The sequence below is a fragment of the Sebastes fasciatus genome, chromosome 24, assembly GCF_043250625.1.
Source record: "Sebastes fasciatus isolate fSebFas1 chromosome 24, fSebFas1.pri, whole genome shotgun sequence".
Taxonomy (NCBI): Eukaryota; Metazoa; Chordata; class Actinopteri; order Perciformes; family Sebastidae; genus Sebastes; species Sebastes fasciatus.
In genome coordinates this window covers 4,560,422-4,574,016 of record NC_133818.1, presented here as the reverse complement: position 1 = coordinate 4,574,016, position 13,595 = coordinate 4,560,422, and the positions used below count along the sequence as shown (strand labels likewise).

General features: G+C 38.2%; 1 protein-coding gene across 18 annotated transcripts in view; it reads left to right on the top strand.

Moving 5' to 3' along the window:
- The first annotated feature begins 534 nt into the window (after positions 1–534).
- Positions 535–13,595, top strand: part of LOC141763099 (inositol polyphosphate-4-phosphatase type I A-like) — a 38,195-nt gene continuing 25,134 nt past the window's right edge. For 11 of the 18 annotated variants that reach the window (XM_074627405.1, XM_074627398.1, XM_074627397.1 and 8 more), the window contains exons 1-2: positions 535–689; positions 7,778–7,860. The gene's annotated coding sequence lies outside the window, so the exon portion shown is untranslated. Of the gene's footprint in view, positions 690–4,185; positions 4,400–6,858; positions 6,882–7,777; positions 7,861–13,595 lie in introns of those variants that run through there. The other 7 variants (XM_074627401.1, XM_074627390.1, XM_074627387.1 and 4 more) reach the window with 6 other exon arrangements.

The following is a 13,595-nucleotide window of genomic DNA, read 5'->3' as shown; positions in this document are numbered from 1 at the left end:
TATATGTTTTGTGTAGCTGTAAATTATATATATATATATATGTTAAAATATATATATATATATATATTTGCCTATGAAGTATTTAACTAGCTTAAAATGACAATAGTAGTACTTAACTAGTTTATGTTATAAACTTATATGTTTTGTATGGCTGTAAATTATATATATATATATATGTATATATATATACATATATATATATAGTAAAATATATATTTAATATATTAAAATATATATATTAGAATATATATATTAATATATACATATATATATATATATTAACATATATATATTACAAATATATATATATATATATTTGCCTCTGAAGTATTAAACTAGCATAAAATGACAATACTCACGTGCAAGTACCTCAACATGATATATAAACACAGTACTTGAATTAACAGTAATATCCGGTTATATATCCATGTTTTTAATTGTCTGTAATTAAATAAATATAAATATTTCCTTTTGTTTTGAAAATATCTACGTCCTGTACGTACGATGCCTGCGTGATGACGCCACCAACACAAACGTGCTGGTCACGCAGGGGGCGTAACCAACGGCTGTCTGTCGCAGCCAACAGAAGGAGACTCACACACAGTCAGAAACAGTGCGGCAGTTTCCTCACAAGAGTTGAGTTTTTATCCAACAAAACGGGTATTTTAACACAACACGCAACCGTACCGGTAAGTTGTGACTAATTATGGTACATTTTAAGTCAAAATACGTAGCGAAATTACGTCTTTTTATCGGCTAAAAGAGCTAACGGTTTTTTAACGGCTAGTTTTGAAACGGCTTGTTTTTTTAACTGTTAGTTTTTTGACGGTTAGTTTTTTAACGGCTACTTTTGCTACTAGCTACGCATGTTGGTAAACAAGACAGCTTTTACTCTTAATGTTTGGCTCATAACTTCAATAAAACATCACAGAACGGAAGTTGTTGAGTACAGCAAAGCAGGACAGGAAGTATAAGGACATAAAAAATAAGTATATATAAAAAAACACATTAAATAGGATTCAAAATGGGTTATAATTGTGTTTTAAGTGTCATTTAATATGGAGAATCTCCTCTGACAGGATGCTCCTTGAGTGTGACAGAATCAATGCTGTCTCTTGTACAACTTAAAGGTGCATTTTCCTCCAAATATGTGTTTGTTTGTTTATTTGTTTTGCACAATTTAAGACTATACAACATAACAAAAGAAATAAATGAATAATATAAAGTGCAGGAAGAGGCAAAACAAACCACTGGGCTTATCTGAAGCCTCCACCTAGAGACAAGATTAATATAAAGAAATAATATGACTACATAATAGTGATAACAAAACAATTAGGACAAGATATATATGTAATAATAACAATAACTATACAGTATTGTTTATTTGTTTTGCACAATTTAGGACTATACAACATAACAAATAAAAAAATAAATGAATAATATAAAGTGCAGGAAGAGGCAAAAAAAAACACTGGGCTTATCTGAAGCCTCCACCTAGAGACAAGAAATAATATGACTACATAATAGTACTAACAAACAATTAGGACAAGATATATATATAATAACAGCAATAACAATACAGTAAATATATAAAAAAAAGACAAGTGTGGAAGTGTATGGTTAGTGTTTGTGAGGAGGATATTGATTTAAATATCTATAAAGACTTTTGGGTAACCAAACAACATAAAAAAACAACAACAACATAAAAACAGATACATGGACAACATGGGGAAAAGCATGTGTGAGTGTGTGTGTAAACAGTATATACTGCCATGTCATGATTGGACATGCATATCTTATGATATGGGTGTGATTTAGCCTACAAATCATCCTGTTACACACACAGAGAGATGTATTTTTGATCATTTCTCAGTGTAATATGTATTCTGGTTGCTGACTGTAGATGTGCACACATGTGTCTGTTTGCATGTTGTCCACACATTTCCACACTGCAGTCTCTCTATGTGCTGCTGGCCATCAGAGTGGTTTTAAGTTGCAGGAGTCAAGGTCATCTGGACATCGATTACCAAGAGCTGATGTTGCTTTTTAAAGAGGAGGAGAGTGACCTGCCTGAAAATGAGTCCCTTTAATGTGAAAGTCTGACACAGGAAGTGGCTTCAGTTGGGAGTTTTGTGAGGCTTTTCCTCAGTTTCCAAGTTGCAAATTGCAGCAAGTTTATATATATATTTTAAAGTCCAAATCATAGGTTTGTATCAGCATGTGACACAATAATAATCTACGCTTTGTTCATAGAGTAGAGCTGCCTCAGGTGTCATCACATGATTGATTTGTGGTCATATGTTAGGGGATTATACCATACTTATGGCAGCTATGTGTGTAGGCTCTCTCTGACCTTACTCTCAATTCAACATCACTTATACTACTGAATCCCCTTGTTTTAGCCCTAAATCCAACAATTCAAAAGTAATTCTGTACCTTTGCTTTTGCACCATCCATTAGCACTTTTTCCGGGTCTGTTTTGTACTCCCAGTAGTCCTGGAAACAACTAACAATTACTTTCTTTATCAATTAATCTGCCGATGAGTTCTGAATAAGCCTACAACCTAAAAAACAAAGACATTCAGTTTACTGAAAAGCAGCAGATCTTCACATTTGAGAAGCAGGAACCAGAAAATGTTTGGCATTTTTACTTGAAGCAATGAATAAGATTATCGGAATAGTTGCTGATTAGTTGTCTGTCAATCGTCTAATTGATTAATCAGCTAATCGTTTATTGACTTCTGTTTGTTAATTAGCTTGATTGACCGAGTTTCAGGTGTGAGATGAAGCATATTTATTGAGGCCATTGACCCAGTCGGATCTGTATTGATGAAGTGTGATTTGATTTGAAATTACATGGTTAGTCTCCATCATATCTTTGTTTGTGTTCGTTGTGACTCATCAAACTCTCCCACTCAGCTCAAGAGGGTCGAGCAGACGCCTGTTGATTCATCCTCATGTGTGTCATCCTCTGCATCTGCCTTTCTCGCTCTTGTCATGCGACATATACAGGGGATGCCATCTTGGGCTTTGGGAAACACTGATCCACATTTTTCACCATTTTATAGATCAAACACTAATTGATTAATTGAGAAAATAATCAACAGATTAATCAACAATGAAAATGAATGCTAGCAGCCCTAAAACAGATATTTTTCTTATTATTTGTTCAAAAAAGTAGGTTAAGAAGAAGAAATAAATGTGTGAAACTCAAATTAGGAAAATGTATTTCTCTCAGCATCCAATTTGTCAACTTTATTCTTAATTATTAACATAAGACCGATGCAAAACATCTCTAGACACCTTTAGAAGTGTACATATTCAGTTGCGATGTTCTGACTAACAGTAGACACGCCGCTCTGCTGATGCTGGTGCTCTCATGCAACAGTCAAATTAATTATTGATGGGCACTGGGGGGAAATGGAGAGGCATCAAAAAGAAGAGGGAAACCTGTGTGTGTCTTTCTGTGAGTGTGTGTGTGCTGCCAAAGATAGGACCACCACATGGATGGCATGGCAAAAAAACGTGATTTGTCTCCCTAGAGTTTCTGTGTACGAGCCATCTCCACTGCAAGAAATATCTGCTGTATGAAACATTTTACTCCTATAGAAAATATGATATATGCTGCTTCAATGCAGCTGTTATCTATACAGTTTTTTATCAATATATTTGGGGTACAGCCAATTATTTTTCGATCAGTTTAGCCAACGGAACAGAGAACAACTCTTTTTTCTTCTATGTAGAACACAAACGATTAGTCTATTTATTGATTAGTTGATCGACAAAAAATGAATGTGCAGCTATTTTGATAATAAATCCAGCTTCTCAAATGTGAGGATTTTAATGCATAATAGTAAATTGAATACCTTCGGGTTTTGGACTGAAAGTTAGATAAAACAAACAAGCATGTTTTACCAGTTTAAGTGTATTTTTCTGAGGCAAAGATCTGGTATATCTGCCTGTATTTACACATTTAACATTTGAGAGCTTTGGCTGTGTTTTGCAGAAGAAAATATTAATATTTTTAAGGTATCAAAAAGTATTTGGTATCAAAACTCCGGTGTTATTTACACTTCACTGCCAGTTTATTAGGTACACCTAGCTAAAACTATTGCAGTCTAATGCAGCAATAAATCCTCCTTTCATGAAGGTTATAATGTTCACTTTTTGTTGTATCCCTACTAGAAGACACAATGCCATTTCTGCTGCAGACCAGGCAGAGAAAGAGTTAATTGGCTTGACAGTGAGCAGTTGGAGAGAGAGAGAGTAAAGGGTGAGGAAGAGAGAGAGAGCAGGAAGAAGAGGAGAGGGCGAGGGCTGGCTGCAGTCTCTCTGCCTCGTGACGGCGTCTGCAGCGTCAGTTTGTTTACATCCATCGGCAGCAGACGTCCTCGGGTAGGTGTGTGTAAACTCAGCCTGCCATCTGTTTAGCCGGCATTTAGACCACCACTGTCACCTGGATCTTGACTGTGTGACGCTGGTTTCATGTGTTTTATGTGTTCAGAATGACATCTGAGCTGTGTTTGGGCATTAGGGAGAAAATGCACAATCATGCTGTATGCTAAGAGGTTCTCTTTGCAGTTTCTTGCTGAGAATAATTGCAAATCGATGTTGTGCTAGTTTTACCAACAGTTACTGCTGTAGTACAGTTTCAGTACTAAGTGAAGGGACTTGTGCATGTTTTACTAACAAAGTGGCAGGTGTATTGTGGGTTTCAGTAGGAAAATAAGAGGAAATAAGCTTGGTCAATGTGAGATGAGTTATTGTGCCGACAGAGTAAAATGAGCAGTGATAGAGAGCTCTGGTAATGGGCTTACTTCTGTATTAGACAATCATGATATACTGTATGTATATGTAAAATTGTTTGGCAGAAGTGGTAGCTGGTGGCTACGCAGATCCTGATGCATCTCGACTGAGCTGAATATTATTTTCTGGTCTAAAGTTTCACATCAATTTGTGAAAAATCCCAAGTCTTTCTAAAAAGCAGCAAATCACCACAGTTTAGATGCTGGAACTAGTGCGTATTTGGCTTTTTTTTTTTTACTTGAATTTGATAAATCAAATACATTTTCAGATCCGATATTTTGAAGAACGTTGTTAATACCATCTCAAATGTAATAAGGCACAGTTATTGATCCAAACTGTGTGACAGTTATATTCATAGTGGTCCCAGAGGATTGAAAGATCTCCGCTAACCAAAACCTCCTGAAAGCCTCAAATGGAAAAAGACTGTATCATGTATCCCATAAATGCTGGCTGGAGGATGTAATGGCACATTTCAAACTCTGACAGCTAAAATGTCCTATAATCAAGGCTCAAGTTTTGAGCAGTAACATCTTTTATAAAAAAAAAAATTAGCATGTGACACATTTTGTTTTGTTTTTCTGCGGCCCTGTGAAGTTAAACAGGCAGACAAATGTCCGTCCTGGCAGACAGCATCACTTTGGCACAGATGGCTGGAGACTCCATCACTGGCCTCTCGTGAAAACCAGAGACGTGAAGCAGACCTGTTAGACGGCACATCTGAATGCTTTCATTCATAAAAGCTTCATATTCAAATGACATTTACAGTCCACAATGAGACAGACACCCTTTTCTCTTGTCTTTTTTGACATGTTCTTACTGTCTTTACTAATGGAACTATGTGACTTAACTGAGGTGACTCACTGGTCGGCATCACCTTTTGTTCTTTGGTTTTTGTCTCCTCATTGTGATGATTCATCAGCTGATGCCCACATCCTCAGACCAGATGAGGTCATGGTCACATGGATCTGTTTGGTAATGTTTTGTACAAGAACAAACAAAATTTGGCAGCTCATGTATCCATAAAATCATCTTTTACAAAGAGAAAATAGTTTAATAGTTACTAGCAATAGCAAACTCACTTATTATTATCACATTAACTTTGACAGCCCTAGTTGAAATTAAATATTCATTTGGATACTGAACAGTTTAGCCTTATTTGTTTGGGAGAACATGTCTCAATGAATCCCTGTAGAAATCTGCAAGTAAAACAAAACTAGATTTTGTTCTGTCAGTTCTGGTCCAGCATCATCATCTGTCCTCAGTAGAATCAACTATCGTTGACAGATTGATTTACCTTTGCGATTAAGTATGAAAACACAGGACAAGTCTGCAGAAATCTACAAAAAGCTTCTGTTTTATGTCAGCAAGTCTTCATTGATTCCTTCCTTCATATTGTGGGAACTGAAGCTTGCAGTTTTTCCTCAGAGCCAGTCAAAGCGAGACTTGACCCTGTATGCCAGCTCACTTCTGCTTTCACTGCATCTCCTCCATCAGCTTCAGATTGTTGGGTTTTATTTTGTCTTGTGCGTCATCTTTGATTCAACTTTCAATTTTTTTTCCGGGTAAGATCAGTGGCTGGAAATCCCCCCAACTATGTGCTAAACAGTAGTGAGTAGTAGGTCTCTGTTACATTGTGTTTGGTGGCCTTTCACTGGCATTTATCTGTCATTTATCTGATAGATAATTATGCTGCTAGTATCAAGGTGAAGGTTTCACTCATGTTCAGGTTAAAGTCAGGGTAAGGTTAGCTGTGTGATTCTGACTCAGACACCAGATCTTAATCTGGATCTGCCTTCCTTTTTTAATGCTAATATATGTAATTACTGGAATAAAATAGATGTAGCTCAAAGTAAACACACATTATAGATGTTTAAAAGTGTTCTTTGCCATGAATGTGTCAGTGAAGCAGCCATATATTATGAAGTGCATCCAGGTGTTTGTGCAACACAGACTGAAAACAGACTGAAGGTTAGCGTTTTCAGCCAACCGACTCGTTTAACACACTTCCTAAAACAGCAGAAGGAAGTGATGCTTACTTGAGCAAGACGCAGTTTCTCTCACACTCACCGAGTGAGGTTTGTACTCTCCTTTTGTATGTTGAATTAAGACCATTTTAATACTATGACAGCATTTTCTTAATGAACTTACAGGGTGTGATTAGCAGCTTTTTTAAATGTTTTTCGTTCACTTGAGCTGTATTGCTCAGTTGAAACTTGGAGACGTCTCTTATCTTATCATTACCGTCATCAAACTGATTGACCCGATGACCCACATTTAGCGTGAAGTGTAAATGAGGTGATACGGTTCTCGATTAAAATGCTTACAATGTAAACTGGGAAGATTTAACACACAAATAAGGTCACAACATTTATCTGATTGAAACTGATCTGATCCCAGCTTCTTAAATGTGAATATTTTCTGGTTTCTTTTCTCCTCTATGACATTAAACTGAATATCTTTGAGTTTTGGACAAAACAAGACATTTGAGGACGTCGTCTTGGGCTTTGGGAAATTTTATAGACCAAACAACTAATTGATTAATCGAGAAAATAATGGACGGATTATTCAGCAATAGTTGCAGCCCTATTTGGTGATGTGGTGACATGGCTGCGAGTGAGGGGGTGATACTCAATATAGCTCTGTGTGTGTTTGTGTGTGTTAGAGGGTGTGGGCGGGCGATGCTCATTTTCATGTGAAAGGGCTACAGCTGCTCCGTCCCTCTAAAGAAATTATTCATGCTTTATTCTAATGCCGATCCCTCAGGGTCCACACACACACGCACACACACGCGCACACACACACACACAGGGAATACCTCTGTGATTGGCTCAATGGAGCAACATGGGGACAAACCTGTTTTTGACAGAACCACGCTTTCGTTTGTATTTTTTAGTATTGTTACTCTGGTACAGTTTACACACAAATGAGTTGTACTTTCACATGTAAAAACTGCCGTTTCATGTCTTTTCAGATTGTGAACTCCTGCTACCCTGATCATCCTCACTGGATCTGGATCAGCTCACTTCCTCTTCTCCTTCATCCCATCAATAGACTGTGAGTACAGTAGATATAAAATGATCAGTGAGCCCATAAACACCCTCTGAATATCATATTACTAGGGCTGCAACTAACGCATACTGTTATTATTTTTATTAATTGTTTGGTTTATAAAATATTTAATAGTTTCCCAAAGCTCAAGTCTTCAAATGTCTAGCTTTTGTCCAAACAACAATCCCAATTACATCAAAATCCTTACGATGACTGAGACAATCATGGGATGCATGTGTCAGATTTGTGTCACATATTCATGTAGGTGCAGAAAAAAGTAAAAAAGCCCAAAAATGTTACTCGAAAAAATCTGGATCGGCATCTAAGTTTTAGAAATATCCTGTTAACTGGACTGCAAACATAACCCACTCGATGCAGGTAAAGATCTCACTACAATAAAGTATTCTGAGACTGTTTGAGACAATAATCATCTCTATAGCAGTTTGTTTCCCTTCCCTCTGTTGCAAAAACAGTGAAATTTGCTTCTGTGGTATTTGTGTACACTTAGAACCTGCTGGACCTCAGTGGCATGCAGTTGAAAACCAATTGTAACGTTTGATATTATTCTTCTCAACAAATAATCTGCTGCATCTTTGGTGGGATGTTTGTTTAGTTTTGGAGTTGTACTTTTGCATATTGCGTGAAAAGCATCACTGAAGAACCAAATTTAGAAGTCCCGCCTTAGAGGAGATGTGACCCGACACACACACACACACACGTGTGGCGTGATGACTTGTCTTCAGTGTGTGTGAAAGGCCTCTTGGCACAGAGGAAGCTGTAAAATGGGGTTTCACCATGTATGGTCAACTAGACTCTCACTCTCGCCTCACTCTGTCTCTCTTTCACCCAGTCTGTCTCGAAACAAGACAGAAGCTTCAAACACACCCACATACATGTACACAGAAGATATATGTGAGCACAGTGTTTACGGCAAACACACGTCTCTGTCACAAATCAGAGGGAGTTGTGGCATCCGGTTGCCCATAACTTTAAGGATCTTGTCTGCTATTATTAGCTAACCTTCTTAAAGCTGGTCTTTAAATATCTGATTTCACAACACGCTGCAGGTTTGCCAGGATACATCTTGTTTGAAAATCTCCAGACTGATGAATGAATCCTCCAACCTAAACAAGTCGTTCGTCACGGCCCCTCCAAAACCGCTTACATGAGCTGAGATTATAAATTTAGTCTTGACCTTGATAAACAATTTTCCATTCGGTGGCTTTCACCAGTATCACTCGATCTTTGTTTGTTCACATTGGCTAGAAAGTTGGGATTGATTTGATTGATAACTGTTGGTAGGAGACAGGATGGGAACGGCGACCTCCAGTGTCAAGGTCAGAAGCTTTGTACGATCCAAACCTCCCCTATTAACGATATTGCGGTGCTTATTCTACTTTTACTACTTTCAGTGTTGGATGGACATGGATCAAGTCACATACAATGATAAAGACCTGTTAAAGGAAGTTAAATCTGGCCATAAATACTTGATGTGTCCTGCAGATTTAACTAGAAGCCACCTGTTCAATCTCTCCAACAAGCAAAGGATTCTTGCATTGTTGTTCGCTCTAAGTTAAATATGTAAAATAAGAAGAATTGAGCAAAATGTGACTCCTGATTTTTAATGCAATTATCCATATTAATGTAGCAAGTAATTCAGGTCCTTTGGTGTTGCCATAATAAAACCGATCACAGACTGAATCCCTTAATATTTTAGAGTGATTTTTGTTGTGGCATTTGGATCTTAAGCCTGTTTACACCCTGAAAAATAAGCCAAAATCCACTTTGTGGATCCTGGATTGGGGTTTTATGTGTTATGTGGCCCGGATTTACTGGTGGCCTATACAGTGTGTGTGTGTGTGTGTGCCCCAATTCATGTGACTCACAAACCTACACACACACATATTCAGTGACACGCCAGGCTAAATTTGGAGCTCCCTTATATGGCAGCTTTTCCCCCTCAGTGAAGTTTCTGTGCTGCCATGGATTCGGAGGAGACTTTGACTTCCTCGTGTGTTTTTTTTGTTGGCATCACTGGACTGTTTTGGCGAGATAGTGAATTCCCCAGGCCTGCCAGATTACTTAATTGATTAGAGTTGTTAAATTTGTCATCTGTTGCAGGTCATACACAAAGGGATTTGCTGTTAATGTGTCAGGAAGCGTGGTGAATAAAAATGGATGAAGAAAAGTGATGGGTTTATTGTGATTAGCAGGAAAAATAATAGGTTTAGAATTCATCCTTTATTGTATTGAGGAAAAAAAGAGTGGAAAATGTGTTTGACAGCCAAAACTCATATCGGATAACTTCAAATAAAGTCAGGAAGTTGATGTCCGTAAAAAGCATGGAAAGATGTGTAGAAACCCACTTTTGATAAGCGTCTTAAGCCCTTCTCAAACTGTGGTGTTTTTTTGGCTTTGGGAGTGGAAAATGTAACTCCAGTTGGCTGAGACACTGGAAATTTCCTTCTAGGTTTGAGACCAGAGATGCATCGAGTCTGGTCATTTTCTCGAGTTGCTTCTGTGGTAATATGAAAAGCTACCGGAGTGAGGTAGAAACATCCCGGGTAGAAAGAATCTTGCAAAGTAACAATGATGTCTTTTTAATATTTCCAGAAAATACATCTGGCATTCAGAATAAAAGCAGGCAAATATAATTAAAATGTAATGTAATATGGCATTTTATTGGAATACCAGCTAAAGTATTAGACATATTACACCTCTTCCCAACTGGACGCTATGCGAACAAGCGAGCATCAGGTTGTTTCAGTATTTCCCAATGAAGATGTCCTAACCTACTCCGTGCATCAGCGAATACGAATCCTGTTAATTTTGAAGAATTTCACCAAGTTGCTGGTGTATGTACTTATTGTTTTAAATTCAGTGAATGTATATCTGTATATTCCACACAGTGAAGCATACAGCTTATTGATTTAAACACTGTGTCGGATCGGTACTCGTTATCAGACGATACCCAAAGCCGAGGTATAGCTATGGGTTCAGGACTGAAAAAGTCAGATCGGTGCATCCCTAGTTTCGCGCACCTATTTTCATTGGTCAAATTCAATGCGGACATGAGTGACATCATTCATAGTATATCTGGACAGTTTTTAGAGCTCCATTCACTAGAGTTTGCTCAATCTCTGTATGTTAGGAAGAGGAGTTGTGCTGCATGCTGCACTTAATAGACTTATTTTTAGGGCTGTGTGGGTTTGTATAGATTTTGATTGACATCTCCCAGACTCCCCCATCCACATTAATAAATACATAACTAACTATAATAAACACCTGCTGGTGTGTGCAGGGCTGATACTTTCAAGATTTTATCGGATTGATAATCTGAACTCATCTGAATCCGTGCCGTTTTATAATCTGTGTAGTAGTCCATATTTTCCATTCTTTTAGGCCACTTTAAAAGGAGAACAAGTGAGGGTTTGAACCTATGACATTTAGTTAAAAGGCCATCTAAGCTTCTGTCTCTGTCTGAATTGTATTGTATTTTAGCAGGAACTTACTGGTGCTGATGTACCAACATTAGAGGAACCAGAGACACGATGGCTGAGAGCTGTATAGTCTTTGATCATCTGCACTGTGTGTGTTCATAAATCTGTAGTAACGCAGAGCTGGAGCCACACTGACTGTCTTTTGATCTGGCAGGAACAGACAGACACAACTGTAGCTTGTATTAGTTTTATTATTGTAGATTACTGTCCCATGTTTGCTGTAAAACACTTCCTGGTGAACATGCTTATCAAGAGCTCTTTATACTGTTGACTTAGCTCTTCGTACAGCTTGCAAATCGACTGTCTTCCAGCCGTTTACCTGATTAGACAAAGCTGGAGGAGACTAATACATGCACACACACTCAAACATGCAATTAAACATGATAATACATCCCTAAATGTGCAGACAAAGACAGATATTAAAAGGGCATATGTTTGCCTATAATCCCATTTCTACTGTAGCTCTTGATATCTGTCTCTTCAATGCTGATGACTAAGTGTTTGTGGTGCCTCCAACGTCGCTGTCAAAGCTCATGTTGTTACATGAATATTGAACCACTGCACAAACAACCCCCTCCAGAGATATGACAGATATGTCGCCTCAGCTGCTCACGAGAGTCTAGGTATTAAGTTAATCTTGCTCATCTTGTCTTGCGGTTTTTAAATTCCAACCCCTGCATATTCAGGTTTTCATACCTCTACTGTTGGTGCGTCTTTTTTTTTTTTTAAAGTTATTTTTTTGGGGGCATTTTTCCATTTTTTTATTGAGGACAGTGGATAGTCTTGAAAGGGGGGAGAGAGAGAGTGGATGCGGAAAGGGCCACAGGCCGGATTCGAACCCGGGCCGCCGCGGTCAGGACCAAGCCTTGATACATGGACGCCCGCTCTACCAACTGAGCTAACCCAGGCGCCCGTTGGTGCGTCTTTTGATGCGACTACAATACTTGTAGAGAAAGAGACTCAAGGCTGATTTTCCCTGTTTATTTGTTTCTTTGAAGCTGTAATAGGAATTAAATCTTTGGGTGTGACAGACAGTTGTGTAATGAGTGTTTGCAGAGGTTTGAGCCGTGTTAAAACAAGGTTGCGTAGGTGTGATAGATGAAATACAATCCAGGAAGTCCAGTTGGAGTGACAGATTAGTGTGTTTAAAGGCTTAACACGTGGCGAAACGCTGCACAGCGGCTTGTAATGCCAACTCTTACAACTCACAGTGCGGCAAGTATTTTATCTTTAGTCACAAAGATTTTGAGGTTATTTGTTGACTTGCATATTTAGAAGTACACATTATTAATCAAGGACTCAAGTCTGTTCATGGGAAAAAATGTTCTTGGTTCTTCTGGGAAAGTTCTTGCTAGGGGTGTAAAAAAATATGTCTTCAGGTAGTGCTCCAGATGTTTACGGTGACAGATGTAGGGCACATGTATCTGAGCTGACCGAAGTGGGCCGTATCAGGCTCTGCCAGGAGATCGGCGGTGGGCCACATATCAGGAAGTAGGCCACCAACTATTAACCCAGAACCACAATTAAACTCAGATCACTCTATTTGTAAAAAGATGTATCATTTAGAGGAGCTTCATCTCAGGAAAACTCATTTCAGTGGGCAGTTTTAAAGGAGTCAACACAAACGACCATTTATTCATTTGAGAAAACACTGAATTTACAGCTCTGACATGAGGTGTTTACAACTTTGACCTGAACCTGGATAATTAAAAAAAACATGTATCTACAATAAATAGAGCACAAATCTACCAAAATAGACTACAGTGTATTGTCTAAGTAGACCACAGCCAGCTACTGTCCCTTGCGTTTGATGCTTTGCTGCAAATAGGCTAATTGCTCTTTAACAAAATGGGACAGAGGCAACGAAAGCAGGAGAGACAGTGAGAGTGGGACAGTCGCTCATCCACAGGATGAAGCCTTCAGGGAGACAGATCCCAAAAGATTCTGAATATTACGAGGAAATAGAGCGAAAAAACGATAGATTTGGGGAGAACAACAGTGTTTTCAGGTGATAAACTCACAAAATTAGGAAGGGAGGAGGATGCAGAGGATATAAAGACAAAGAAAGGCAAAGGAAATGAGGAGGAGAAATACAAAAACTGTGTAGGACCTAAGGAAAAACTTAGTCTCTTAGCAACATCATCATATGGTGAGCATAAATAGGCACATAAAATGCTAATTTATAAGTTTCTACGTGGGATGACATACACGGATGCTTATCAACACACTGCTGGAGCAACT